This window comes from Microcebus murinus, chromosome 17 (assembly GCF_040939455.1).
Source record: "Microcebus murinus isolate Inina chromosome 17, M.murinus_Inina_mat1.0, whole genome shotgun sequence".
Classification (NCBI taxonomy): Eukaryota; Metazoa; Chordata; class Mammalia; order Primates; family Cheirogaleidae; genus Microcebus; species Microcebus murinus.
This window is the reverse complement of record NC_134120.1, coordinates 1492240-1492500: the sequence shown is the minus strand read 5'-3', so window position 1 is coordinate 1492500 and position 261 is coordinate 1492240.

Below are 261 nucleotides of genomic sequence, written 5' to 3'. Positions count from 1 at the left end.
TGATGGCGTGTCTCTGTGTCCACCCACATGGTCTGAGCCAGGACACAGAAGCAGCTCAGTAAATCACTGCTAACATTGACAATAAAAGTGAACAGGTAAACTTCATGTGATCATTTGAGTATGTAATTTAGCTTGAATAAAATTGATTAAGTAAGTTTATTAATTCCTATTCATTTACAAGTATCTGGAACCAATTCATATGCCAGTTTGCAGGATATTATGATTGAAAACAGTAGTAGGAAGGTAGTTTGTAGGTGCCAA